Source organism: Emydura macquarii, unplaced genomic scaffold (genome assembly GCF_026122565.2).
Source record: "Emydura macquarii macquarii isolate MOO-44397 ecotype Brisbane River unplaced genomic scaffold, CSIRO-AGI_Emac_v2 contig_75, whole genome shotgun sequence".
NCBI lineage: Eukaryota > Metazoa > Chordata > Testudines > Chelidae > Emydura > Emydura macquarii.
The window spans coordinates 9,117,124-9,144,741 of NW_027130212.1; the positions used below are offsets into that span (position 1 = coordinate 9,117,124).

At 39.4% G+C, this 27,618-nt stretch overlaps 1 protein-coding gene across 1 annotated transcript in view; it reads right to left on the reverse strand.

The window, feature by feature from the left end:
• Window positions 1-27,618, reverse strand: part of ROBO1 (roundabout guidance receptor 1) — a 935,708-nt gene that overhangs the window by 797,883 nt on the left and 110,207 nt on the right. The window lies entirely within an intron of this gene.

A 27,618-nucleotide genomic window follows, 5' to 3' on the forward strand; every position in this document is an offset into this window, starting at 1 on the left:
ATTCACTGACAATTTAAAATACTTTTAGCCTAGTATGTCCCTGTCAACTTCACTGATTTTAATATGGTTACTTATTCATGCACTTTTGATTCTTTGGAATAAGTAGTTATTTGTAAAATATGAACAAACATGACTCTGCCTACCAGAACAAACCAGGCTCCAACAGTGGCAGATGCATTGAATGTAAGCATGAGAACCCCCACAATAGACCATGTATGGATTATTTAATGTTGCTGACTCGCCAAGCTAACGTAAACTGTATGTAAGAACTTAAGCACATACTTAAAAATCTTGTTGAATTGAGGCCTAAAGTCAATCTGTGCTGAGGAAAGCACTTAAACTCATGCTTAACTTAAGCATATACTTAAATCCCTAAAGTTACATATATGCATAACTGCTTTTCTTAGCTATTGTTTGTTGAATAGGGGCTTTAGGGATCAATCTTGTCGAGGTAGTGAGCACTCTGGCTTGATCCAGCAAATCACTTAGTTACATAAGGGATTGATCCTGCTCCTATCAAAGTCAATGGCAAAATTCCATTGGCTTCCATGGTACAGGATCTACTGCTGGGGGAATTCTGCAGCAAAAAATTAATTACAAATTCTGCATATTTTATTTGTCAAAATAACAACAATCAAATGCTGGGTGCTGGGGCCAGTTTTGTTCAACATCTTCATTAATGATCTGGAGGATGGGGTGGATTACAAGTTTGCACATGACACTAAATTGGGGGAAGTGGTAGATAAGCTGGAGGGCAGGGATAGGATACAGAGTGACTTAGACAAATTGGATGATTGGGCCAAAATAAATCTGATAAGGTTCAACGAGGACAAGTGAAGAGTCCTGCACTTAGGACAGAAGAATCCCATGCATTTTTACAGACTGGGGATCGACTGGCTAGGCAGCAGTTCTGCAGAAAAGGACCTGCAGGTTACAGTAGACAAGAAGCTGGATATGAGTCAACAGTGTGCCCATATTGGCAAGAAGGTTAATGGCATATTGGGTTGCATTAGTAGAAGCATTGCCAGCAGATCGAGGGAAGTGATTATTGCCTAGTTCATGTCCCTAAAGTAGGCAGGTTGGTGTCATCCCTTATAATTTATTGTCCTAGCTATTATAACTGGAGATGATTGTATTTTTAATGTACATGCCCTATTTCTTTTTAGAATCTTGCTCAACCCTTGGTCTCAATGTCTTGTGGCAATGAGATATCCAGGTTTCTTGCAGTTTAAATTGAACCTATTAATTTATTTTGGTCTTATATTTTGATAAATTTTGAGAGAGCACAAATGACTGTCTTTGTTTTCCGTTATTTTATGTACTTCAGGTCCACTTGTTTGGCATACCTCAGAAGACTTACTTTTAAATTTTTTCTCATAAAGAATTCTTTCATTCTCTCTAATCTTTTTGATGCTATTCTCAGTACCTTTTCAGTTTTATAATAGCAAATACACAAAGAAAACAAAAATATATTTTAAAAAAATCAGACTTTGTAATAACGCAGAGTTGGCTTTGAGGGTGACTATCACTGGTTAAAGAACCAACTAATACACTCGAAAGTAACTTTAGAGGAAATTCCATTGTTTGCATAGATAAATATTACCCCATCCCCCACCCCCTTGGAGGGGTAATTACCTTGGACGAAATTTCCAAGTTCACAATTATGATTCTTTCCTGTTTGGTTGATAAGCATTCTATACCAAGTACATTTCAGAATAAGAAGGTAGGTTGCATTTTTATTTCATAACTTTAGATAGCACTGGTTCAAAAGCGCACTTGTTCAAGATACTTTCTGGCATGGGAGCACCAAGATTTTCTGCTGACCACCCTGTTGGCAGGTGTTAGAAGCCTAAAAACAGATGTCTTATTGTGGTCAATGAGAATACACCCTAGTTAAAAGGGAACTATGAGCCACCTTCTATAGACGTCATAGGGGTCAGAAGAGAGGTCTTCCCAGGGAAATTCTCCAGATGACCAAGTTTACAGAGAAATGTTAGCCTGACTTATGTGATTTACCAATAGAGCCCAAAACTGTAGGAAAGGGATTAGTTTGGACTAAACACACCCAGCCTTGCAATTTGTATAATAATTAGCTACCTGAGCAAAATTAATGAAAAATGCTACCAAATCAGAATATGCATGCAGCATGGAAAGCAATGGAGAAATACATGCCTTTAATGTAGATTCTGAGCTAAGTGGGAACTCCATCTACTTACAATGACAATGACAAGCCATCTGATATATGCAGTTCAATCTCTATCATTAAAACATTGCTTATGTTCAAGGAACCAAATAAGTGCAAAACTTAAGTTGGATCAACTGCATTGTAAATTCAACAGATATGAAAATCAAGCTCTCTTCTCTCTCTGGTTTGTATATCTTCACCAGGAATAAGAGATGCTAGAACTTTGTTAACAACTTGAACATTATTACATCAATGATGTATTAGCGACAAAAAAATCCAGGTCACTCTACTATAGTTCACTTCGATCTACACAGCGGTTCTCAAACTCTATCATGTTGCATACCACCAACATAAAATCTGTAGTACCACCACCAAGAAGCGACCAGCCAAGAATCACTAAGCTGCCCAACGCTCCACTTGCCAAGGTAGCTTAAGCGGAGTGTGGGCAGCAGAACTTCAGGCTAAGCTGCTGCTGCTCTGCTTCGGCTACCTTGGCAACTGGAGCGTCGGGCAGCTTAGATGTGTACCACTGGGAGGTGGCCTGCATATCACGGGTGTGTATGTGTACCACAGTTTGGGAACCCCTGATCTACAGCACTAACAGGAGTGTTGAGCAATTAAAATATACACTCGGATTCTATGATGATTCTGAGATGTGCTCAGTGCATCAAAGGACAGGTGGTTGTACGCAAGCTTTGTGCTCCTCAAATACTGGGGTTAATGGGGAACTAGTCCAGAACTAACATAAGTTAGAGCAGCCCAAAAGGCACCAATAACCCTAAAGGGCCGTTAGAGAGCAGGACCTGGCAGGCTTGGAAGGATTAGATTTTTTTAATTGATAAATTTGAGTACACATCAATTTTACCACCCACCTACACAAAAATATATTTCCATGGATCAAAATTTAAGGTGGGTAAAGTAAGAAAAATACTGTTTGAGATCATTGAAAAAAGTTCAGTGATTTAGACTTTTGAACTAGACTTGTTGCAAATGGACTAATGAATGAATAGTAAAAACAGTTATGACTTGGTGATTTAAGGATCTTTTCTTTGTTACCATCACGTCAAATATACAATTTGTGTTTTTGTATTTTAACCATTTATAAAAAATTAACTTTTTGAATCTCAACTCTGTCATTTAAATAGTTTTCTGACTCTCCCCCACCCCTAATTTCTTGCAACTGTGAAAATGTAAATAATTTAAAATTTAAGAAAATGCTTAGTAGGGAGCAGATCTGTTGAGTAAGTAGTGCCATTCAGGTGTCTTTTCTTTTTTCTTTTTTACCTTAACTACAAGTTCAAAGCTGTTCACAACTCCACCCACTTCTTAAAATTATCTTATTTTGGCTACAATCCTAGTCAGTCCAACTCCTGTGTTCTCTCTCCATAGCATTGCCTTTTTCTGCATTTCCCCACTCACCCTTTTTTGCCCTCTTTCACATCATACTTTACATTTAGAAAAAAACTTTCACTCCCTCATCTCTTTTAAATCCCTCCTTAAAGATGAGATTTTTGTCAAGGTATCTCATGTGGACCAAATCGACTCCTTCTGTTTGAATCTTTTATTTCACATATTGTATTACTTCTGAGAGAAGAGTTATGACCTAAGGTCATGTTTTAGGCATTTTGCAAGTTGCAAAAATGTCCACATTTGCTTGATCCTAGTCAATCCTTGACTTTAATGGGGACAGGATTGTGCCCAAATATAAAATGTACCAGTGGAGCTGAAGTAGGCTAGAACATTATGCTCAAACAGTAAGTGGGGCTTGTGATCTCTTAATTATGTTAGTTCACTTCTTACTTTTCTCTCTAACACTTGTCAATTCTGTTACATGCATTTTTAAGTAATTCAGATTTTTCACTCAAACACTATATACTCAAACACAAGCCAAGAAAGAGAATTATTACAGTCACCTTTTCAATCTGCAGCTCCATCATCTTCCACTTCAAGCCTCAATTCCAGTAATATATATTTAATGAATAGTCAAAAAGCTCAAGGAACAGCTAGTCCAGCATTGGAAATATTCAATGTCATTTTATTTGTGAATATTACCAAAAAATTGAAAATACTTTTTAAAAATGAATATTTCCTGTTTGCCTCACTCTTTTTCTTGCACTTTTCTGTTGCATTCTGCTCCTCCCTCCCTCTCCTGACCTTCCTCACCCATGGCAGAAGTGCTCACTATGGTCCTGCTACTATGACCACAGGCAATGTACAGACTCCTTTCTCTCCTTCTGAGCCGAACATTCCTCCACTTCTCTCCCCACCTCCTCCTCCTTCTCCATTACTGCCATGACGACAGCTAGTCATGGCAGCACACCTAGTCCTCACTTCCTCTCCCACCTGGCTGTTCCACCTCCAGCAGAAACAAACGAACAAGTACAAATGTTCAGCTAACCTTAAATCACATAGTGACAGGGAGAAGCTACCTGCTTCCCAGTGCACAAGTTATCAGGGAAAAGGTGATGACGCTGCTTGGAAAAAGGAATGAGTAGACTTCTAAAGTAGTGCCCCAAACCAAGTCTCACAGGACTGTGATGAACCCCAGGCTGGGGAGTTTTTGTGTTTGTTTACTGATAGCAGCTGTTTAAAGATAGTGCTTTACACTTATTCACCCTTGTAACGTGCTCTGGGATTTTTCCCCATGAAAGTTTTGTAGATTATCATAGCATTCTTACATGATTTACCAAAGGCCAGTCATGATATGAATCAAAGGCAGAAAATATATTTAGCTGAGGTTAGTCCTGGTTAGTCCTGCTTTGAGCAGGGGGTTGGACTAGATGACCTCCTGAGGTCCCTTCCATCTCTATGATTCTATGAAAAGGGAATTTCTCAAATGCAGGCTTCAAGATTCCAGTGCTCTACTCTAACCACTATACAGTGCTATTGCATTCCTATGTAAAACCATTTACAAAGTTGGCTTTTGGTTCCTACAGCTTCCACAATCATGCATCCCACTCTAAGTAGGAAAGATCAGTGCCTCAATCACAAGTTTTGGGGAACCCTACTTTACATGAGGGCAATCTGTTCCACTGGACAAAAAGTCCCACATTTATTTTTGGTGTCATGACTCTATAATGAAGTGTAGTTACATTTCATATTCACGTGAAGGGAATCATTGCACTAGTGCTTGATGCAACAGCATGTGATGATGTGGACTGTAGGACTCCTAGCCAAGACCCACTTGCCTAGAAGATCCAAAAGCCCAAAGCAAAAATACAATAGACACTCATTAGTAGCAACATATCAGGGCCCTTTTGCTATGTTGCTCCTAAGCGGCTGTTACTGTTATTGGGAGTGTCAACAATTCACAGCACAAAGTGTTCCCCGGGGAAATGTTGCTCGTAAGCAGCAGTTGCTCTTACTTGTTTGCAGCAACACCTTGTGTCTACTGTATTGATCTTTTTTGGTTATATGGCTGAGTTATATTAGACAATTCAGGGGTTTGTTAGGTATAGGAATCATTCTGTCGTCAGACAGGCACACAACTCTTCTGAAGTCAATGGGAGTTGGTGTGCATATCTCAAGGGCACATGTCTCGAGGACATATCTCGAGTTCTAACTTCTAGAACATAGGGGAAGTAGTGGGAGGAGAGGAGCAATCTCTGCTTATCTGTATCAGAATGTTAAGCTCTCATACCCAGCTTTAGTTCAGCAGAGAAGAGATGGAGACCAATTTCTTCCTTGTTGTATTACAATAGTTCAGTAACTGGACAAGTTTCATTGTACAGTTGAAAAAGTACACACAACAGCACTGAGATCAGGGGAATTCAAGTCAGAGCTTTAAGCTATCTTTGTCCACCATCTCCCTTTATTTGCACTCTATGCATTTTTGAAGTACCCAAAGCCCTAGCCCTTTTACATTTAGTGCTTACCTTCCTATATAAAGAAATGAACATCCAAATACATAGTATCAGTTATTCAATAATAATGGTAGCCTGTCTGAGCTAAGTATTGCATTTTAGGATGACACCTCAGAAATGATATACTGTTAGAATGATCAAAATATGAAATCAACGCTGCAGGAGAATGACTGACACTCACTGGCTATACTACGTCATCAGGATGGTAGGATGGTTGAACAGCAACAAAAACATTAAAAAGTCAGCCTAATAGTCCTGACTCCCCTCTTGTTTATACCAGTTTAACTCCATTGTCTTCCATGAAATTACTGCTAATTTACATGGAGTGTGAATGAGAAGAAGTTAGGTCCCATGTGTTATCCACAGGGCATGATGAAGATAAACACTACTTTGTCTACTGCATTATAATCATTAAAGAATCAATGGCAAATTAAACTGCACAAACCTAGAGGGGGAAGAAACACTGTAGTAAATGCAGAGAAAAAAAATTATTAGAACCTTCCTTAAGTATAGGGCTATTTATCTATATGGCTAATGCAGCATGCAACTGCAGAGGTAAAGACATCAGGACAAAAACAAAAATCAATGCTGATTTTACCCTAGTTCCTTTTTTCCCTTCTTTAGTTTTTAAATTATTATTGTACTCTGCCTCAGAAGTAGCAACCACCTTTTCAAGAGACTAAAATGTGTGCTTTCACAACAAGCCAAATAGAGAGAGGGCTTCAAGAGATAAGGAAATTAAGGGACTCATAACAGCGATGTAACCTCTTTTCATAAGAGCCATGAACTTTGACAAATAAGCTGCTGCATAATACCATCAACCTTATCTACAGAGATAAGAGCCAGTTTTGACTCGCTGCCTATTTTAGCTCCAAGAGCCAGATCCTCAGATGGTATAAATTGGCATAATTCCATTGAAGCCAATGGAATTACACCAAATTATACCAGCAGAGGAATTGGCCCTTAGAGTAGCAAATCATATGTACTTCCTGGGGGGATGGTGGGACAGGTGAGGGGCATGGAAAATGAGTGGGAAGCAATATTAAGCCTGCTAATGTCCAGTGAAACTTACTAGAGACTCAATCACTTCATTTCAGCATTCTGATGAAAATTAGTGGGACTCAGGATATCTGGTCATCTCAGTTTAAACGAAGACTATTTCTGAACTTATTCTTCCTGTACAATACCATCTTTAAAGTGATATATCACTGAAATGAATGGCTATACTATGCTACTTTACTATACTACTTTAAACATAAGCCTAGTCTTGGAGAGGCTTGATTTATTTTAGAATTCTAGCAGCAGAGAAGAAAGTGTGTCTCTGCATTGACTCAGCTCTCTTCAGGGGGAGGTACATTACAGGGTCAGTATAGTTTTGAACAAGAAAATTCCATGAGATCCTCAGCTGATGTAAGGTTATATACATTTAATTGATACAAAGGCAGCTACACTGATTTTACACCAGCTGAGGATCTGGTCCAGGATTCCTTGGGGGACAACTTCAGCATGCAGTTTTTGAGGAACATTTCACCTATTGAAAATCACTTTACAAATGACATTGAAAATATTTTCCTTTTTCACAACTAGGATAAGGACTCTTGTAGACTCCAGTTGGAATCTAAGATTATATGGATTCATGTTTCACTTTGGAAACCAATTAAGGCCTCTTGTAGCATAGGATAGCAATGAAAATAATAGCGGGGGGGGGGGGGGAATTTCTTTTGGAACTCCATTCATTTTTGTTTTTAGAAAGGTCTTCCCGTTGTTATGATGGGGTAACTGCTGTGTGTAAATTAAATATAGTTTTTATGACTTCACTAGATCAAGTGCGTTGCTTCTCTATTTGGAATACTTGTTCCCTTAGTAGTGGCCCAGAGACCTCCGTTATTGACTCACTTAGGGCATGTCTGTAATGCAATGACAGGGTGTGACATACCTCAGCCAATTTTAATCTAACTAACTCAGGTACCAGAGAAGTGAAGCCGTGGCAGCATAGGCTTCAGTGAAGGATAGTCGCCCAAATAATTTTCCAAGTTTCTGAACACGCCTATACAGCTTACACTGAAACCCGTATTGCTGTTACTTCATTGTTCCAGTACCTGATCTAGCTAGATTAAAGACATACTGTGTACATAATTCAAAGCGAGAGTTAGTGCCATGATAATCTGATTGTTGAGCAGCATTTGCAGATGGAATAGTTCTAAATTATGCCATGCAGTATTGTAGATTATCAGCATGGATTCACTAGGTCCTCTGGTGAAATCAGGTAACCTCTGTGGAGTGTTATACCTAGTTCTAACACGCAAAATATTTTCACAGAAGACTATAGTATTACATTAAATCAGAAGGCAGCTTTTTTGGACTATTTAAACATAAGATATCCACAAGAGGCCAAGGATACTTTGCAAGAACCACTATAAATACATCAATTGGACAAAACCCTACTCAAGTAGAGAAGATGACTAGAGAAGCACTGTCTGAATCTATAATTGATTGTTATATATTAATTCTTGTTAAAAAGACTGCTTACACAGGAAAAAATGGGGAAAGGAGGAGGGAAGATATAAAAATCTTTTATTGTTTCTTTAAAATTCTAGCAGGAAGTCAACCAAGAGAGGTCCTAAGCAGAAGATCTACAGTGTAGCAGAGAGAGAGAGAGGCTTTAGGAACAATTCTATTTTCTTTAGTTTAATCAAGTTCAACTGAGGAGGAAAATTACTCTTCCTGTGATTCTTGATCCGAGTAGGAAGATAATTCTCTGCTCCATCCTTCTCACCCCTGGCTCTGACCTAAAATTCTATGGAACACTGAACCTATAGGAATAGAGAGGATGGGCTTCCACATAGCCGCAGGGAGGAGGCGGTCCCAATTAAACAAAGGTGGCATTTGTCCCATTTCACATTCATCCAGAGAGTTCCTCAGGAAAACATAAGGGGAGGAGATGGTCAAGACACTAGTGTTCTGACACAAAAAAGGCACCAATCGGTTTAGTAACTAATCTGGAATGGCACAGATTCTATGGACAAATGATATGAAAGTGACTATATTTATTATAAGCAGAGCTGGTATCACCATGAATGATTAAGGTTGCCTATCTTTTCTGTTACAAGATCCTGTTTTCAGTTTCTTATAACTTCGTCAAACTTTAACACTGGTAGCTAGACTATACTAAACTTCTTTTAAATTCTCTGACACTGAACCAAATGTGCAGTGCTGTTAAGCATCAAGTACTAGACTTGTTTGCTTAACACTTGACAGAGAACAAATTTTCAACACCCACCAAAGTTATTTCTTCCATTCTTTTCAAACTTGGAAAAAAAACATTTAGTAGAACAAACTGAAGAAAAAGCCAATCTCCTTTCAGTATGGAATGAACACATAATGCCATTAGAAGGGGATAATAATGTATCTTAATGCTGCCACACCAAAGGATTCCTTCCTCTCATTTTATTTGCTAGGAGTTTGCATAAGTAGTAAGAAAACGTCTGTTTGTGACTGGATAAGGTGTTTTGAAAATGAAATATCTTCTCTTCAAATGACATAGGTCACACAATTTGAATCCTGCTGATAGCTATGTTTTTGGAGACATGCCCTTCACTACAAATTTGTTGTTTCATTTCATCATAAGCCACTGAAAACTTGGAACCTACTCTTGGCTCCAATTTAAGTTAGTTATCAACTCCCATAAACTGCAATGATAGTAGGATCAGACTTTCAGTTTTTGATGAATAGCTCTTATATACGGGGCTGGATGTATATTGTTATGTAAAACCTTTCAGGGGATTCAAAAACGGACACCCAAAATCACCAGTCACTTCTGAAAGTCTTAGCTAAGATTTCATAGAATCATAGAGTTGGAAGGGACCTCAGGAGGTCATCTAGTTCAACCCCCTGTTCAAAGCAGGACTAACCTCAGCTAAATAATCCCAGCGAGGGTTTTGTCAAGCTGCATCTTAAAAACCTCTAAAGATGGAGGCTCCACCACCTCCCTGGGTAACCCATTTCAGTGCTTCACCACCCTCCTAGTGAAAACCTTTTTCCTAACGTCCAACTTAGACCTGCCCCACTGCAACTTGAGACCGTTGCTCCTTGTTCTGTCATCTGCCACCACCAAAAACAGCCTAGCCCCATCCTCCCTGGAACCCCTTTCATGTAGTTAAAGGCTGCTAACAAATCCCCCCCCCCTTCTTCTCTTCTGCAGACTAAACAAGCCAAGTTCCCTCAGCCTCTCCTCATAAATCTTGTGCTCCAGGCCCCTAATCATTTTTGTTGCCCTCCGCTGGATTCTCTCCAAATTCTCCACATCCTTATTGTAGTGGGGGGCCCAAAACTGGACACAATTCTCCAAATGCGGCCTCACCAATGCCGAGTAGAGGGGAATGATCACTTCCCGTGATCTGCTGGCAATGCTCCTACTAATGCAGCCCAATATGCTATTAGCCTTCTTGGCAACCAGGCACACTGTTGACTCATATCCAGCTTTTTATCCACTGTTACTCACAGGTCCTTTTCTGCAGAACTGCTGCCTAGCTCGTCAGTTCCCAGTCTGTAGCTGTGCATGGGATTCTTCTGTCCTAAATGCAGGAATCTGCACTTGTCCATGTTGAACCACATTAGATTTCTTTTGGCCCAATCCTTCAGTTTGTTTAGGTCCTTCTGTATCCTATCCCTACCTTCCAGGGTATCTACCACTCCCCCTAGCTTAGTGTCATCTGAAAACTTGCTGAGGGTGCAATCTACCCCATCCTCCAGATCATTGATGAAGATTTTGAACAAAACCAGCCCCAGGACTGACCCCTGGGGCACTCTGCTTGTTACCGGCTGCCAGCTAGACATGGAGCCATTGTTCACTACTCATTGAGCCCTATGCTATGAGCCAGTTGTCTATCCATTTTATAGTCCATTCATCCAACCCATACTTCTTTAACTTGCTGATAAGAATACTGTGAGAGACCGTATCAAAAGCTTTGCTAAAGTCAAGGTATATCACGTTCACCGCTTTCCCCACATCCACAGAGCCAGTCACCTCTTCATAGAAAGCAATCAGGTTGGTCAGACATGACTTTCCCTTGGTGAATCCATGCTGACTGTTCCTGATCACCTTCCTCTCTTCCAAGTGCCTTAAAATGGATTCCTTGAGGACCTGCTCCATGATTTTTCCAGGGATTGAGGTGAGGCTGACTGGTCTGTAGTTCCCTGGATCCTCTTTCCTTCCTTTCTTGAAGATGGGCACTATATTTGCTTTTTTCCAGTCATCAGGGACCTCCCCCAATTGCCACGAGCTTTCAAAGATAATAGCCAATGCCTCTGAAATCACATTAGCCAACTCCCTCAGAACCCTCTGGCCCCATGGACTTGTGTATGTCCAATCTTTCTAAATAGTCTTGGACCTGTTCCTTCAGCACTGCAGGATGTTCACCTCCTTCCCATTCTGTGCCGCCCAGTGCAGTAGTCTGGGAGCTGACCTTGTCTGTGAAGACAGAGGCAAAAAAGGCATTGAGTACCTCAGCTTTCTCCATATCCTCTGTCACTAAGTTGCCTCCCCCATTCTGTAAGGGGCCCACACTTTCCCTAATCTTTCTCTTGTTGGTAACATACCTGTAGAAACCCTTCTTGTTCCCCTTCACGTCCATTGCTAATTGCAACTCTAATTGTGCTTTGGCCTTCCTGATTTCATTCCTGCATGAGTATTTTTATACTCCTCCCTAGTCATCTGACCAAGCTTCCACTTCTTGTAAGCTTCTTTTCTGTGTTTAAGTTCACCAAAGACTTCTTTGTTAAGCCAAGCTGGACGCCTACCATATTTGCTATTCTTTCTTGGAAGAAAACAGATTTTGAAATTTCCTTACAGAGAATGCTAAAACTGGGACAAAAACAAAAAACAAAAGCTATCATCTATGAATTATTAATTCATGAATTATCCCCAGTAGAAACCAAAACCTTAAATTTACATCCTGGAATTATTCCTAAAAATTCCTGTCAGTATTAGAAAATTATTAGCTTGTGGACATTAGAAGAAGTAAAGTGCTTATGGTTAAAAGTACTTCCAAACAGAGAACTACATGGATAAAGAAACAACATTACCACAGAACTATAGAGAAGAAAGTCCAAATATCTGAAAGGTCAAAAAAAATTCCTTTGACTGCATTTTGACTGCTGTTATGTAGGATATAAAAATGGCAAGGGTTTTTCAAAGGCATTTAGCTTTAAAACATTCACAGCACCTTTGAATGTCTTCAACAGGACCTGAAAAGAGGGATTCAATTTTCAAAGATAATTGTGTCAGATAACTGTCTCATCCTTTTTCAGGAACAATCTGATAAATACCTAATTACCAACCAAGTGATTTCAGAGCCACACATCTGGGCCTGAGAAAAGGCTACAGGGAATGACAAGGTCCCCCAAAGCCATCAATAGTAAAAGCCAGTAGGATTGTGAATTACTTCATTTATTCAGCTGATGGAGTACGTGGAATGTCTAGAGAAAACAAAATGTGAATAAAAGGTTGAAATTTTAAAAATACAGAATCAATGTTTATTTTCAAACAAGACTGATTAGTACAAACAATTACCTTCGAAAGTCCATAATCTGAAGTACTTTGAAAGTAAACTGCAGTTTTCAACACTGGACCAAGTTTACATGGTTTTCAATCTAATTTTTTATGAATACTTCTGTGCACCTGAATAATATCCATTTCCAATTATAACTGCCCCCTCAGAAAGACAGTTTGATAATCAGCAACATCAGAGCCTGGTTGCACACTTAAAACTCTAAAACTAGAATTAAGTTATGACCATTTCCAGGGAAACTCCCCAATTAAAGTATAAAGAATATTGCAGGTACCAGGTGATTGGGGAATACCACTGGACCCAGTAATATCTCTAAAACAAGAATGAAATTTCAAAGTGCCCTCACAGTACACGAGTTAAGAAATCATTTGGAAATCTCACTGAGAAATTGTGTATGTCAAACAGTCACCGCTTTCTTAAAAAAACCACCAACATTATTCAGAAATCAAGCTGCAGTCTTTTTATTCATCATATACTTTTCATATAGTATCTTTTGCGCTGATGAATCCCTCCCAACACAAAAACTGTGGGTCAATCCTGTAATCATGCTGCACACAGAATTCCCATTGATTTTAATGGCTGTTTTGTGCATGCAGGATTGACAGAAGTGAACCCACAACACACATACTGAATGGGGGCAGCGAGAGGGCCTAATACACAACATTAAGGATGCAGAGTTAAAAATCAGACAGGAGGCAACAAAGTTAATGATAAAGTTTCAACAATATTATACTGACCAAGTTACCTACCTCTCATGCTTTATAGAAGTTATCTAATGGAACAAATATAAGCAAGACATTTCAAATGGTATTTTCAATGGGACACTATGCTGACCTACCTGCTCCCATTGAAGTCATTTGGAATTTTACCACGGACTTCATTTGGCAGCAGAGTTACGTCAGTGATTTTGAAACTATTACCCTTATTTAAAAGCAAGGATACAAAATTCTGCATGTGTAACACAGAGGAGTCAATGTTGCTGATGTAAACCTGGCACATTATGGTCTGTGGGCCAGATTGCCATCTCTTGTGGAAGAGGGTGTAGGGAAAAAATCTGTTAAGTTTTCCTCAGAATTTTCCTTGAGTTCCACCCTTGAAGGCCACTTCACCTCCAAATTCTATGGACCCACAGGGCTGGGAAGCCTTTTCTGAGCTAGGTTAGGGGCTGGCTAAGTAGATGTCTCTTGATGTATTTGACTGCATCAGCTGCCTTTGCTCAGCAGTGCATAGTTTCAGCAGAAGCTGTACTGCCTACCATTGGCTGGCTCCCCTAGATGCTGTGGAATCATATTTGCTGAGGTAATTGTGGGGGAAGTAATTTAACTTTGAGCTCTATTACCTAATCTTAGATTTCTTAAGAAACCTAAGAGGAGAGCAGGCGGTGATGCTGAGAAAATGAGTCTAACTTGCATGGACTAAATCCTAAAGGGCTACGTTTAGATTCCATGGTTTCCATATATTTTAGGATGTTTTTTACCACTTTCAAAATCATTTTGCAAGGGTTTGGGATGAAATTAAGCCTTTTGTTCTGATGGGATTATAATAAACTGGGTATTAAACTAAGCAAGGCCATGCTGAAGAAAATCTATCCCTTATGGAACTTTTGCTGACAATGACAGTATTTGTAAGAGTAAATCCCGTTATTAATTTCTTCTTTAGATAAAGTAGTATAGTGATAACATGGAAAAAAAGCAGCCATTCTTGACTGTTAGCTTGAAAGCTGAACAGAAACTATCAGTTAGAGCAAGCTTTGGATACAACACTGGGTCCTTGCCAAGTAGGCCCTTTCCCAGAGGGAAACAGATTCTTGGTACTGTTGACTGGTCTGGAAAATGAGAGACTTAGCCAGTAATTGGCAATAGGTATCTTCTTAAGGCAGTGTTGCAAGTCATTGCTTATGCACAAATTCTAATGAATGCACACAAGAATGAGAGAGAGAGATCCAGAACAAGACTTCTTAAACATGGATATTAAATGTTTAACCTTTGAGAAGGTCATCTTTCCAGGCCAGAATTCCTTTGGTAAAGCATGTCAATGCTACGAATACATTGAGCAGTAGGCTGCCATATCTTTGAAATATCACTCCAAAAGGAACTTCAGTTTACTGGCACTAAAGATGGGAACAGCCAAAGAACACATCCTTCTGTAAAAGACCACTTTCCCTCGGGTGCAGTCTCCCTCACACTAAGCCTGGTAGCGGCTTTCCTGAAGTCACTTGAGATGGAGGGGTACTGTTCCTGCTTAGCACTGACCACACATTCAACCTGAAGGGCATGACACCCCGGGGAGGTAGCGGCTGCTGCAGCATCTAAAGAAGGTGTGTGTATAACCCAGCAAGTGGAGCTATCCTGTCGTGAGGTTTCTGAGCTGATAGTTAAAATCAGTGAAGAGGGAGTCAAAAAGTTAATTGAAGAATAAAGTGCTAGAGCAAAAAGAATGTCCAATCAGCCTTTCCTGGGGACAGGACTTAGCCCTGAGGAGAAGAGGTTTCTTTTCTGCCCCCAATGGGCTGGGAGATAGAAAGACCTATTTCTGAGTACCTGCAAACATGGCCTCACCACCAATGACCACACTTAACCACAACACTGTACATCACAATCTCCACAGAGAAAGCAATTCTCCAGGCAAAGGCACTATGCTCCTTCTGCCAGGGTTGCCTATAAAGGGTAAACAAAGAATAAGTATTTCACTCATTATCTATTCCTTCCCCCTCCCAATCCCCAACTGAGTCCTGCAAAATGTTAACTCCTTGGGGAAAAGGAAGGGAAATCGCTGAAGAGAATTCCAGCTTTCATAATGAGACTGGAAGAGTGGCATAATCCGTTTGAAACGGAGATTGATCTGATAAAGTCAGGATGGTTGTTAATAGCAACCCTTTCATCTGCTTTCTTTGCCTAGACTCTAGCATTTATTCACAGTCCTGAGTAGGGAGCACTGAGGAGCCGGTCCTTTCAAGGGGTGTCTGGAGAAGGATTGTGCTTTATGGAAGCCCTGCCTTCTGCTCGCCTTAGAGGGAGCAGCCCATGTGCTCCCCAAGTGAAGGGAGTTCAACTATTTCTGGCCCTTCCCAAGAGCAATATTTTTTTCTTAGACAAATATTCTCATTTCAGCCTCCCAAAACAGAATATCCAAAAGAAAAAAAAAATGCAAGCCCCAAGGTATTTTACATAAGAAAATGTTTTTCTATCACCTCTGAATAAATTACATTCTCTCTACAACATAATCTAAAAAAGCTGCTTACTTAATCTACACGGTTAAAACCACTACAAATAAATTAGACATCTCTGTTATTTTCTCCACTGTGATCATTTGCATAACCTAGAGAAAGTATATTCATAAAATTTGGGATAAGATCCTAGTACGAATGCAAGATATTGAAACCTTATTTTATTCTGGTAAACACTGGTCCATAATTAAAGTTTCAGATAAATTCTTTTAAAAAAAGAATTCTTAATAAGGGCAGGAGATGTCAGATTCTTACATCCTTAAGAGGTAAAACTGTACACAACTACTTTTAAAAAACAAACCAACATACACAGTCTCTACCTTGATTTCTCATCTCAGCGGATCTGAAGCATGAAGTAATGCCTGAAGTTGTCTGTTAGAAAGCTAACACTAAAGAAGAACTCCAGTTTACTGATAACATTTGGAGCTTTCCACTTGAAAATCTCTCAAAGTCTCAAGATCCCTGCTTTTTTCTACCATCTATTTAAAACCAGAGACAGAAGTTTCAGTTAAAAAGCCTTTTATGACTATTTTCAACAAACTAAAGGGAAAAATGCCAAATAGGGATGGTTTGCATGCAAAGAAAAGATGGTAAGTCCTACAGAGATTTAATGTCCCACAAAGTAATTTCCATAGGATATGTAAACCGAGTTAAATAGTTACAAAAACCTGAAACTAACATTTTCACTATAACCCCCCCACCACTCACATTAACAACTCACTGTGTTCCAACTCTCCAGACAGCCTAACACACACTGCAGCCCATTCGTGTTTTCCTGGCACCTTTAGGAAGCGATCTTAAAAGAGGGATACGTTTGAGATTTTTTTTCTGTCAAAGTAAATTTTACATTAAAATGAAGACTCACTGGACAGCATTTTGACAACTCTAATTTCTAGTGCTGATTCTCATCTCTATTTAAATCTGTCAGTTGCACAGTCACATGCTCATATATGTACTCCACTCCCTAGAAATACAATAGACATTAATGAAACAAATATTTTTAAAGTTATGCCTGTCATAACTGGGGTGACCTTTCCTAATCAAGGAACTGATGTATAATCACTCAGCTGTGTACACACACCCATCCCCCCCCCCCCCACCCGCCCCAGGCAGCATACAGAAACACTGAATTCAAGTCACATAAGCAAAAATCCGAACAAATAAGCCAACTAGCTAAAATTCTAGATCTTAGTCCTTGAGGATGTAAATCTTAAACTATTCAACATTCCTGAGTTTACCATAGGAAAATTCCAACTCTGTCAAAAACAGAAAAATAACCTCCCCCCCCCCCCAAAAAAAAAAAAAAAAATCAAAGTGAAAACTTTAGTTACTGCTGTAAGCTATCAAGCTGGTCTACACTAGGTAATTAGGCTGGTATAACTGTCACGCAGGGGTGTACACACCCAAGCAACACAGTTAAACCAACCTGGGCCCCCGTGTAGACAGCACAAGATTGAGGATAGAACTCGCCCATCGACCTAGCTACCACCTCTCAGTGAGGTGGATCATCTACGCCAATGGGAGAACCCCTCCCGTTGGCATAGATAGCGTCTTCACTGACATGCTACAGCAGTACAGCTGAACCACTGCAACATTTTAAGTGTAGACATGGTCTAAGTCTATTGATAGTCATTTTCCTTATTAATTATGGATGCTTGTCTTAAATCAGAGAATACCTTCCACTTAATCTACTTCCAATGCTGCTTTGAGAAGTTAGAAAGGACTGAGGGCATTTTAGTCAATCCTGCATATTGTCCACTGGACTAAGATGTTCATAGCTCTGATCAAGTTCTCATACTGACATTCTTTCCAACCAAAATCCTGAAAACAGCAGCTTTCTAATCAACAATTTGGCTAGGGTATCACTATTTTACTGTCCTTTTAAGTGATCCAATTCTCCTCAGGAAGCTCATTAACACAGTCTTGCAATTTAAATGGAAAATAATCTCCTACACTTGTCATTTTCTACCTAGGAGGCGCATCAGCAATTGACCTTTTGTACTTATGTTGTCCTCAAATATTAACTGACATAACCTGACACTTTTCAGTTTGATTTGTTGGTGATAAACCACCAAGAACCAACCTGCATGAAATAGTAAATACAATTAAGGATGATGGATGGAGAATTTAGCAAAACCAATGTGATTCTCTTATTATACCCATATTATGGATGATGAGTGGAAAGGATGGCATAATAAAGGTTGCATTCTATTTTGCACTTAAAGTGGGAGCTCAACATCTGTTTTTGTATGTCTGAAATTTACAGCACATAAGAAAATTCAAACTTTATTCAGGTTAAGATTTTAAAGAAAAAATAATTTGAGTTCCAATCCATTAAAATTGTCCATTAAAATGTTTACATTTTGTGTCTGATTATTTTTTGGAAGATACAGATACACTCAGCATTGCAACACCTAACTAATTTAGAAGCCTAAACTCTTTTCAAAAGTGATTTGGGCATTTAAGGAGACTAAATCCCATTGACTGTTAATGAATTTGGGTTCCTAAGTGCCTAAACCCTTTTGAAAATGAGATTTAGGTACAGGGTAGTTGATACTTTATTTATAATAGCAATAATAAATATATATTTGGACATAAGAATTGCATGTATCTGATTATAGGTCAATTTTCTTAGACTAAGAAATTTGAGTTAGGACAATGTATGTATAGTGTCTAGCACCATTGAAATCCTGATTGGATTGCAATATAAATTTTGAAACAGTAAGCTTTTGCACCATCTCTATGAAGAAGCAAAATCATGAGGTATATAGCACCAAACTTTCAAAGTGAGCTATTTAAATGTCATGTGTTATGCTTTTTGTTTGTGATTTTACTTCTACCCTTTGTTCCTACCTGGGACTTGTCACTTATTTTTCACCTTATCATTTTCTTGAATGAAATGTTAATTTATTTTTACAATCATTTGGTCCTTGACTGTTGGAGAGCATAAGATTTTGAATCATCTTAGGTACATTTTGTATTCATTTAATCATCACAAATTAGGTGGAGGTAACACACATGAAGAATTTGGAATGTTCCAAGATGGCCAATAGGCTGCCAAGTGAGACTTGTAGTCAATCCAAGGTGTGAAATTAAGACCAAATGCCAATTAGTCAAAAAAAAGAAGTGGGCAAAACAGACACTTAGGATGTAAGAGTGAGTAGACTACCACTCTGTGGGTTTGGAATTATGTTAAGGTGCTAATTTTCTCTCATTTCTTTAAAGGGGAGTGTCTTGATTATGCCTCTGTTTAGTGTTCTTATGTGACAAACCAGAAGAATTTCCACTTAATTTAGAAGACTTATATAGCTCTAAAAGTAGGTTGTACACATTTGCAATTCTCAAGAGCATGTAATCAGGTAGCTCTTATAAAAGATCTGGCATATTATTTCTGAATTTGCAGTAAAATCTCCATTTTAGAATAACGTGGATCAGATCTTCAGCTAGTATAAATCAGTGCAGCTCTCCTGACTTAATACAAATCTCCCCCCATGTACCCAGTGTGATATTGAAAAAAGTCTACAGAAAAAATAAAAAGAACACTAAAAACAAATAAGTGATAGCATTTTACAGAAGCAAGTTTAACAATTAGGTTCTCCCAAGACGACCTTTTACATAATGAAGTGTCACAAAAGAAAATGTACGTGTCAATGCAATCTACGTGAGAAAATATATATGCTCTGCAATTTATATATATTAGTTACCTTCCCTAAAAATCACGCGTTGTTTAATCACAATCTTTAGATCCTGTTAAATATATCCTGAAAGCAGTTTCTATGTTTTCTTAAACAAATAAGAAACATGACAGCAAGAACTGTCATAATAGTGATCAATTACTTGAAAATGACCCTATGTTAGAAACAATCTAAATGTCCACCATAAAAATCTTGGAATTTTCCTTAAAGTGTGTACTTAAAAAAACCCCAAACAACTTTTCCCCTCAATTCATTAATTTTCATTCAACTTTTATTGCTGCTATAAAATGTTATTTCATTTTTATGATATCATGATCAGTTTTTTGGCTTACCATAAAGGAAGAGGACATCAATCATTTGTATTGTTCTATCATGATCCTTGCTCAGAAGGGAATGCTGAAGTAATTTTATTAAATCATGCATTACCTACTGCATACGATTAAAGAAAAGCAAATCTCAGAATTCAGAGCTTTACTTATAACTAAATAGGACAATTACATAGTGTATGTGCATACTGTATAAGAAAACATAGCAATGAGGACAACAGTTCACACAAGGTAAATTTGAGACTAAAACACCAGTACCTCACCTTGTCTATCTTGTATCATGGCACCAACATGGCTAGAACAATACTGCATATAAGAAATTTGTGGCAGAAATTATTTCCTCATTGAAAGTGTTCTGAATTGTGTCACTCTATGCTTTTCTTGTGTGATTAAAAAAAAGATTGGGTGAACAATTGTGTTATCTGACAATCACATCTGAGCTGGACAGAGGTTCTAAAAATGAATGCATGGTCTGATAAAAAGTGGTACATTTTGCCTCCAAACCTTCTAAATCTGATCAGAATGGTGTCCATAAAAGGTCAAAAGAACATTCCATCTTAGAGAACAAACAGGTGCAGAACTACCACCATGAGCTACTGTGATGACACACAGGGGAGAAGCCTCCCTGCTCAGGCAGCTGAGGATTCCCCGAATGGGGAGAAATTCCTAGGTGGCACAGAGCCAGAACAGCTCATCCTACCCCACCACTCACTACAAACCTTGGCACAAGACATAGGAGACATGGCCAGAGCGCTTCTGCACTCCAGCAATATCCAGCTGGATTAATGGCTCCCTGGAAACTGCTACCAGAGGACCTACCCGGCATCCAGAAAGACCTAGAGATTGAGGAAACTCATTGGATGGTGTACAGCCACTTTTGCCTCCCCAGGCCTGCACAAAGATTGGGTCCACTGTCTGTAAAGCTCCATTTCTGCTAAAAAGTAGTATCAACAAGTTACTAGACAGGATTTACCAATAAGATATTGGAGACACTCCTAAAGATTACCACCCAAAATCCATGGGGTAGAGGGAGACAATTTGTGAACAGTAAAATCTGTCTGGAGGAGAAGGGGGCAAAATCACAGAAAATAGGTACATATTCTCTCATTAGGACACACGTATGAGCATGAAGAAAGGTTCTTGGCACCTTCCCATGAAAATGCAGTTTGAACGGAGGAGAATGGTATTTTTAGTCACTTCTGAGCAGCATCACTGAAGGAGTCACTCCTGAGACACTCCTTTACACTAAGCTTTACAGAATCAGGGTTTAAGACCAGAATGGACAACCAGATCTAGCCTCATCTCCTCTATATCACAAGCCACCACCACCTGCACACTAATCCCAAGCACCAAAACATTACAGCCCACAGGAGACTAAACTATTATGTGCCACAGGCAGAGATAGGAGGGAACGAGGCGCACCAATGCCTGAGGCTTCTGTAAGGGCAGGGAATTGATTAAATGAGATATACCAAGACAATCCTGGCAAGTGATGTGTATTCACATGCTGCAGAGGAAGGCAAAGAATCCTCAAGGTCACTGCCAATCTGACCCAGAGGAAATTCCTTCTTGATCCCACATATGGTGATCCGTTAGATCCTGGGCATGTGAACAAGAACCAGCCTGCCAACCCCCAGAGAGAGAGAATGTTTAGTGCCACCTCAGAGCACTGGCCTAGCCCAACCAGTGTCCCATCTCCAGCCATAATGCTTCAGAGGAAGGACATAAAAAACCCAAGTTACATGGGGGAAGAGGGAGAAAAAAGGAATCCTTTCCTGCAAGTGACCAACTGAAGCCCTGAAGCAAAAGATTTAGGAACATAAGACAAACCGAAAGGGACCCACGGGGCTGCTAAGCAACCCAGCCATACAATCCCATTCAAATTTGTCCAGATCTCTCTTAAACTAAGTTGTTTGCCCCCATAATGCCTATATTTCCTTCTGCATTCAGGTGCATGTGACCAGCAGTTTCAGGGGATTTTTGTTTATGTTTAAATGAAAGCTATATTTATCCATTGAACAGTCAGCAGGAATGTGAGTAGGGTGACCAGAAGTCCCAATTTTATGGGGACAGTCCCGGTATTTGGGACTTTTCTTTATATAGGTGCCTATTACCTCCCCACCCCCATCCCAATTTTTCACACTTGCTATCTAGTCACCCTAAATAAGAGTTTCCTCCCCCTTGCCCCCAATCTCATGCCTGAGCTATCTCTGGGGACAAGAGCACAGATCATTCTCCATTCCCTATGTTTTCTCTGAGAATGCAAAGAAAGCTATTGGGATGGTATTTTTTGTGGACACAAGGATAAAATTTTCAAAAGCATTTTGATCACTTAGCAGCCTAAATCCCATTAAAAGTCAATGGCTCTCAGACTCCTAATACCAGGCATCTTCCCCCTCCTCCTCCCAAAGTCTTAGCCCCTTGTCCACTAGGAGGATGACAACTTGGTGGGGCACTCAACAGCTATCACTGCCAACCATTATTGCACAGGAGTCTATTGCCCAGACAGGGTAACTGAATAGAGCTAAACATCAACTGTGTACACTCAAACCTTTATTATAACTTTTCTGCTATAAACATGAACTTTGACAACTCTGGCACATCCACCTTATCATTGGAAACCCTAATGATAGGCAAAGCAGCATATTATGCATGACACTTTGGAGGTTCACTCAGACCAATAAGTGGCTATGTCATCACTTATCCTGTAACCCTTGGTGCATCTGTGCTGTGCAGCTTTGGCTCAGAGCCCTGACATCAGTAGGATGTTCACAGCACAACCTCACCTGGTTTCCACCAGCCTGGTTAGTCACCAACAGATCCTCCAGTCCTGAGTCTCCCAAAACATTCTCCTCTATAGTGCTCACAAAACCTCAAAGAAGCAACTAACTTGATAGAGAGACAGTACACAGCATTAGCCTGTTCGTTTAGTTGAGGATTTTACTCTTCAGTTTGAAACACTGCACTGAGCTGGTTGTGTAATAAAACAAGATTAAGTTTGTTAACAGAGAACAGATATTTAAGTGATACCTAGTAGAAGGAAGTGAGAAAGACACACTTATGAACAAACAAAAGTAAAAACGTTTCTAAAGGCTAAAATCTAACACTTTTGCTCAAAGTAATTTTTTTCAATGCAGTCATTCTTGCAGCATGACTGACCAATCCTTAGCCAAGATTCAACACAGAGCTCAAGGCACTTGGTTTCTGCATCTCCTCAGGCAACAGATGTCAAAATGGGTCTCTCTCTCTGTTTATATCCTCAAACTCTAACTTTGGTTTTCAAAGTCAAGAAGTTCTCTTACTGGGGTGGTGAGTGTGGAAGGGAAGCACTCAGCTTGTTGCATCCACCAGAGATCTGACACCATGTTAATTTTTGCAGTCTCCTCCCACACATTGCAATAGCCACATAATTATTTCACCCTCTTGCTAATTTGATGGCTTTACCTTTTCTGTAAATGCACTTCCATTGTTTCTCCTTGCTCAGTTTACACTGGAGACACATTCAAGCAGCCAGAAATACATTCCCTTGCCTATGATTGGGGTAACTTAAGCTCTACATGCCAAACACATTCTAAGACTATTTTCAGCATATGTATATTTTTTCATATCTCAGCTGTACATACACCACACACTAATAATGACCAATGTGTTACCAGTTTGGATATGATACTTTATATGATACCTTTAAGAGAGATTATGACAGTGAGTTGGGGCACTCTGAATTGGTCAGAGCAGCACTACGAGACACCAGGGAGCCACTTGCCTTCTGATATTGTGATGCTCTTAGTGTCACATGGATTGACATGTTTACATTTTATTTTATATGGATGTGGATTTTGTCATGGGTTTTGCCACATCCACTTTTATTCACTCCTAGGAGCTTTTAATGGATGAAGATATCAGAAGGGTTCTTCCGGTCAGATTTATATTTGTACCTTATGTGATTCTGTGGGTTTTGGTCCATAATGAATGGTGGTTATGAACTGATAGAGGATATACACCAGATGGTACTTAAGAAAGTGGCACATTTTGCAGTATGGGACAAACAAACATCTCCTGAAAGATGCTAAAACAGCACAATCTGCTGACCAGTCCACCAGAATTTGACACAGAATTCCAGCAAGAGGCACACCAGTGCCAAATACTGATGTAAAAATAACACATCTACTACTCGAGATCCCCCATTTAACCATCACAGGATGGCATTAAACCTTTTGGACACAGTGTTGTACTGGAAGCTCATGTTCAGCGGATTATCCACTATGACCCCCAATCTTTTTTAGAGTCATTGCTTTCCAGGATAGAGTCCATCATTCTGTAAATACAACCTGCATTCTTTGTTCCTAGATGTATCCATTTACATAGTCATAGTAAAATGCAAATTGTTTGCTTGTGCCCGGTTTACCAAGTGATACAGTTTGCTCTGTATTGCTCTGTCCTCTTTATCACTCCTGCAATTTAGGGGCATCTGCAAACTAACAGTGACAATTTTATGTTTTCTTGCAGGTCATTGATAAAAATGTTAAAATAGCATAGGGCCAAGAACCAATCCCTGTGGGACACCACTGGATCCTGCTTGATGATTCCCCATTTACAATTACATTTTGAGACATGTCAGCCAATTTTTAAACCATTTAATGTTATATTTCTAGTTGTTTAATATTAACTCAAAATGTTGTGTGGTACCAAGTCAAATGCCTTACAGAAATCTAAGTATATTATGCCAATGCTATCACCTTTAATCAACCAAATTTGTAATCTCATCCAAAAAAAAAAAAAAAAAAAAAGTCAGATTAGTTTGAAAGGATTTAGTTTCCATAAATGCATGTTGGTTTGCATTAATTTATTTTGCACTCCTTTAATTCTTTATTATTGAATCCAGTACTGGTCAGTGCATTATTTTGCCCGAGATTAGCATCAGGTCTATAATTACTCGGTGTGCCAATTTTTAAAAACGTAAACATTACCCTTTTTTTCCTGTCTTCTGGAACTTCCCCAGTGCTACAAGACTCAGTGAAAATCAACATTGATAGTCCAGCTGAGCTCCTTGCCCAACTCTTTTAAAACTCTTGGATGCAAATTATCTAGACTTGCTGATTTATAAGTGTCTAAATGTTAATAGCTTCTGTTTAGCATTCTCTAGGAGACACTAGTGGAAAATTTTCTCACCATATGTTGAGATTATATTGGGGTGACCAAATTGTGGCTCTGGAGCCACATGTGGTTCTTTTACAGTTAAAGTGCGGCTCGCAGAGCCGCTCCCCCCATTCTCTACTTACCAGACTGGGGTGGGGAGCTCAGAATTTCTGCCCTGCAGCAGGGTTGTGGGACTAGAGGATTCTGCCCAGCAGGAAGCAGGTCTCGGGGAGGGGGGGAGTAAGTTTGGCCACCCCTAGATCATCTCATCTGTTTTTTCCCCAAATAGAGAACAGATATTTATTTATCACTTCTTCCTATAATCAATTCTTTGATGTGCTCAATTTCCACCACTTCTCCCACACAGATTTGTATTCACTTTCATGAAAGTTTGACTGCTGTCCAGATTTTTTTTATTGTGTCATAATCTGTTTGGCTCTCATTTACAGGGAAAATGAATATCAATCACTGGAGTCATGCTATCAAGAGTAGGATTCAGAAAGAAATTCTGAAGTTATTTTGAAATTACATCATTTTATGCAACAAAAATATGATGATGCACTGCTGTGGAAGTGCCACTCACCAAAGAAAGTGCATTTTCATCTTCACTCTTAGAAAGAGCCAGTCTGAATGCAAACTCATGAATCTCTACAGTTTACAGCACAAAAACGGATAAGAGCTTTTCACAATGTGTTCAGGGTAACCGAACAGATTGCAAATTTCTCCCACTTCAGATCTCCCCTAGTGTGCATCCCCACATTTTTGTCTCCTGCTCGCTCCCTATCACTCCATGAATATTACATCAGAAAAAATTGAAGTAGTAATGTAATAATTTAAATACCTCAGAGTCAGTCAATAAATTGATATTTTTCTTGCATTTTCCTTTTCTTTCCCTTTATTGTTTCCTCCCTCTCTCTCTCTCATCTTATTTTCATTCTCCACCTCTCCCATCTAAATGTTTTCTCTCTCACTTTTCTCCTTTCCTCACCACCTTCATTCCCCTGTGACCCAGGCTCCCTCACTTTCTTTTCTGATGTCTCTTGGAATTCATTCTTCCATCAGTTTCCCCTTCCCTAGTTATCTCTACCTTTTTCTCACTTCATTCAAATTTCCCATATCCTTCATCTTTTCCTTCTGTCCTTCCACCTCCAAACTTCTTTGCAGTATATATTCTGTCACTCAAATGCCAGTCTTGTACAAGTGACAATTCTGTAATGTTCATTGTTCGCTTACCAGAGACATATGTAATACAAAGCACAGAAATCTATGGTTACCTATAGCATTTTCTCTAGGTACTGCAGCTCTCGGCAAACCAATTAATGAATAACAAGACCATCAAAATTAACATTTTCAAAAAACAATGCAATGGATTGTAAGGTTTAAGAGTTCTGAAATGGTGTGTGTGTGTAAACGTAAAATCACAATATTAACGATGTTACGAAACAGTTTCTGCAGATTATACCTAAAAGAAGATGGAGAGGACACAAACATAAGTGAACAAAATTTCATTTGTCAAGATCCAGGCAAAGTATGGTAAATTCATGTAAAAATTATAAATATAAATTGCATGAAAGGCCACCACTTTTAGTACATATATTTTTAAGGGTGATAAAGGAGGTCCTCCCTCATTCCACTTTTCCTAGTCTTTTGTTAAAGTTTATTAAGTGCAGTAAATCACACTGTACAACCTACAACTTTAAAGCAATAAGCTAGTTTGTGGAATAGACAGGTTCTGTGGAAATCCATCTCTCTGATGTAAGTGCCATTTAGGCACCAATTTCTTAAACTTTGAGGACACTTCCCATTTAGTCAACTATTTTCAGTACAGGGCTTTACGTCTACAGAACATGAAGTAGTGCTCATGGTAACCCTCACAAATTTCATTATAAACAAACTATTTTCACTCATAATCCTCATGATGCCCTCATGAGGGATGATGACCTAATTCTTCCATCCATTTTTTGTCACCTAATCCAACTCAAGTCAGATAAATAGATTTTCCACTACTTGATGGGTTATTTGGTTCCACTCATCACTGTAGCCCTCCTTGGTGGCAGGGTATGGCATTGCAGGGGTCTAGGCCTCTAGCAGTCCTGTTCATCATCTTTTTGGCTTTGTGATGGCCTGTTTCTGTGTATGACAGCCTTCTGGCGAAGTCACATCTAGTCCAGATCCTTTCTGGGATAGCAGAAGTCAAACAAAAGTTCACACAAACCCAAGTTTCTTCCACCCCGCTCAAGCTCCTCTTTGGCCCATCCTCCTGGCTCAGTTCCCAGCTACCTTTAAGTCTCTCTGGTTCTGGGAAAGAGCCCTGACTTCCCATCTCCTTCTGTCGATTACACCTCACAGACTCAGACCTTACTTTTGGGCCTTCCACAGAAACCCAACTTGCTTGCAGTGGCTCCTCCTTCAAACTGAATTCTCAGTCCTTTCATGAGGCTCAAATGTTTCATATTCTCATGTTACCTGGCTAAGATGCAGTTAATTATGGCAGAGATGGGGCCTGTGTGGCTCACACAAGCTTCCTGCCCATATCCAAAAGAGGCCACTGACATGATCTAGGTCTGATCTCTCTCCTGTAATTAAAGACCACCATAATGCATATGCACAATGGCTCG